Raw genomic sequence first — 3,598 nt, forward strand, 5'->3', positions numbered from 1 at the left:
ATTCAGAAGCCTGTTGTTTAATTTCCATGTATTTATATAGAATCTTGAGTTTTTCTTGTTACTAATTTCTAGTTTTAATCCATTGCAGTCTGAAAAGACAGTTGAGATGATTTAGAGTTTTTTAGTTATTGAGACTTGATTTGTGACCTAACGTGGTCAGTCTTGGAGAATGTTCCATGTGCTGATGAGAAGAATGCATATTCTGTAGTTTTTGAATAAAATGTTCTGTAGATATCCGCTAGGTTCTATTGTTCTAAAGCATAGTTTAAATCCTGTGTTTCTCTGTTGATTTGTTGCCTAGATGATCTGATGATGAGAGAGGGGTGTCAGGTCCCCTACTATTATTGTATTGGGGTCTATCTCTTTTGTTAGGTCTAATAGTGTTTGCTTTATATGTCTGGGTGCTCCAGTGTTGGGTGTGTATATATTTATGATTGTTATGTTTTCTTGCTGGACTGATCACTTTATCATTATATAGTGGCCTTCTTTGTCTCTTTTTATGATTTTTGGTTTAAAATCTATTTTACCTGATTTAAGAATAGCTACTCCTGCTCATTTTTGGTTTCCATTTGCATGGTATGTGTTTTTCCATCTCTTCACTATTAGTCTCTGTGCACCTTTACCAGTGAGATGAGCCTCCTGAAGACAGCATATAATTGGGTCTTGCTTTTTTATCTAATCCATCACTCTGTGTCTCTTGAGTGGGGAGTTTTTTCCATTTACATTTAGGGTTTTTATTGAGAGGTATTGTTGTATTCCTGGCACTTTATGGCTTTATGTTAGATGTTTTGAGAGTAACATTTGTTCCTCTCTTTTCCTCGTATTATTGATTTCAATGTTTGTGGGGTTTTTTCTTTTTTTTGAGGTGGTAATATTTAGTTTCTTTTGTCTTTCTCATTTTCATTTGTGTTTTACGTAGTGGGTTTTGTTCTTATTTGTGTATTCATGGTAATGATTATTGTTTTTTGGATTCCATTGCAGGAATCCCTTGAGTATTTCTCCCATGACTGGTCATGTGGTGATGAACTCTTGCAGTTTTTGCTTGCCTGGGAAATACTCTATTTCTTTCTCATTTTTGAAGGATAGCCTTGCCAGATATAATATTCTTGGCTGGCAGGTATTTTTTTTCTTTCAGTATTTTGAATATGTCATCCCATTTTCTTCTTGCTGTAGGGTTTCAATTGAGAAGTCTGCTGTTAGACTGATGGATACTCCCTTATAAGTGACTTGATGCTTTTCTCCTGCTGCTTTTAGGATTCTTTCTTTGACCTTGAGAGTTACTGAATTCCTTTGGGGGTGTCATATTTCTAAGTTTTTTCATATTTCTAGTATCTCTACGTTGATGTTTGCTCGTCTGGTAGATCAGTTGCTTCTTCTGTTACTCTGAAGTAGACTTTAGGAAAAAGACTTCTTCCTCTTTTTCCAGGCTCCTCCAGTGACTCTCTTTGTGGCAGTGAAGTTGAATATGTGATGGGCCACCTGCACAGTAGTTGTGGATGTTACTAAGGCAGTGAGCTATCCTTGCAACAATATTACCTGTGTTCATGGCTATTGTGCGCCACCTCCACAGAAGCTGTGTGAAGCCTCATGGTTGTGGCATGGTGCATGGGGTCCTGCCACCTGTACAGGTGGGGTGGGGCTAGGTAGGTGGCTGACCTGTTCTGCCTCCCTGGGTGCCTCTCCTATCTGAATTCTACATTTTACTTACATACTAATCATCTCTATTAGAGAGTATGCTATATGTCTTATTTATCCCTGTCTCTGGTATCTACAAAAAGTATTAAACAGTATAGATACTCCTCTATAAACCTTCTGAATTGAGTTCATGGAAAAATAGTACATAGTGCTTTTTAAAATATAAAGTAAAAACATTTTATACCATATATTGTTTGGTTTCCTGTAAATAACTATGGGTTATTAACTACAGTTTAGTTTGCTGAATATTTTTGGCACAACACCTAATTCTCTGTGTATAGAATTCAATAACAGGTCATGTTTTACTCCCTTAGTTTTCTCATTTGTAAAATCAGAAAATTTATTTGGAGCCCAATGCTTAACACAATTACCATGAATAATTAATTAAATACATTATTACTAACATTGTACTTTATTATACGTTATTTAAGACTTTGGCACCCTTACTTGCAAGAAATAATATTAAAAGGACTACTTTTTCCCTTATCCAGTTTGCCTCTTTCCATTTTATTTTTTATAAGAGAAGGAATATATGGTTTTGAGAGTAGAAAATAGAAAAATAGACAAAAGATCATACAATATGATCATTCACTTAAAAACAATGGCTTGGTAATAATTTGGTGTAGCCTTCTTTACTATGTATTCATGCATTTATTTTTATAATGTAGTTGCACCTATACAGGATCTATACAGGATAACATGAGCATTTTCCCATATTTTCAGAAACTCATTATTGCAATTCTTAATGACTGCTAACATATGGATCACATTCCTTGTTTTGCTAATCTATATTTAGCTATTCACTCCCAATCTAATGGATATCTAGGTCTTAATACATCTGATTTAAAAGTATTGTCTTTTGTTTGTTTGTTTGTTTGTTTTAATTTGTGTAGCTGCAAAGCCCTGATGAAGGCTTTGAAGGCAAATCTCTTTATGAGAGCTGGAGTGAGAAAAGTTCCTCACCTGAATTCAGTGGCGTGCCCAGGTAAACAAACAAACAAAGCTTTCTATAGAATTCAGTCTGGGATTGTTTTGAAAATAAAAGAGTATGTTATTTCAATCAATAATTTAAAAAATTAACATTCATAATGCTCTAAAATCTCATAAAGGTAAAACAATTCTTAGGTTTACAAATAAAATGTTACTGTGTGTTTTGAAGTTAACTGTAGGCCATCAAAAACAGATGCTCTTTACAAGAGGTAATATACACACATAGGACATTTAAAAAAAGATTATAATGGAGGTAATGGTGGAAAGTAATTCTGTTCATATTTCAGTCCCCTCATCACTCTGTAATTATTTTTTTCTGAACATCATACAGTTAAGAAATGTGGTTATTCTAATAAAAATATAAACATCACTTCAGCACTGCTGTATCTACAAAAGCAAGAGAAGAGGAATAAATATCTCAGTAGTGTGAGATTGTAGATGTCAACATTATGAATAATTTTAAGTATTAAGGGCATAACATTTGTAAATTATCTGAGAAAGAGTAGATTCTTTTTACTTTATCATGTATAATAACTTTAGATGATAAGAAGAATTAAGTAATCTAAAGGAAAATATTTTCCAACTTAAGGAATCCCTAAAAAAAATGACATAAAATATCACTCCTACACAAAATTACCTTACAGACTTAGGTATTTTGTGATCAGAATTAATATTTCTCCTGTTATTTGCTGCATGTCTAAGGTTGTACACTTAAAAATTATATTTGTAATAGTAAGAATAAAGTTTAGTGTTGTTGATTTTTAATCTTTACTTGATGAAGAAATTACCCTGAAATAATTCTCTTATTTTACCCCTAATAGGATTAGAAAATTAGGATCTGGCAATGATTTTGAGGTGTTCTTCCAAAGACTTGGAATTGCTTCAGGTAGAGCACGTTATACAAAAGATTGGG

General features: G+C 33.3%; 1 long non-coding RNA gene across 1 annotated transcript; it reads left to right on the plus strand.

The window, feature by feature from the left end:
- The first annotated feature begins 2,598 nt into the window (after positions 1 to 2,598).
- On the plus strand, positions 2,599 to 3,598 carry LOC103582272. The gene is made up of 2 exons (XR_549740.1): positions 2,599 to 2,680; positions 3,507 to 3,598. It is a non-coding gene; the product is annotated as an uncharacterized LOC103582272 (long non-coding RNA).

The sequence above is a fragment of the Galeopterus variegatus genome, unplaced genomic scaffold (genome assembly GCF_000696425.1).
Source record: "Galeopterus variegatus unplaced genomic scaffold, G_variegatus-3.0.2 Scaffold15474, whole genome shotgun sequence".
Taxonomy (NCBI): domain Eukaryota; kingdom Metazoa; phylum Chordata; class Mammalia; order Dermoptera; family Cynocephalidae; genus Galeopterus; species Galeopterus variegatus.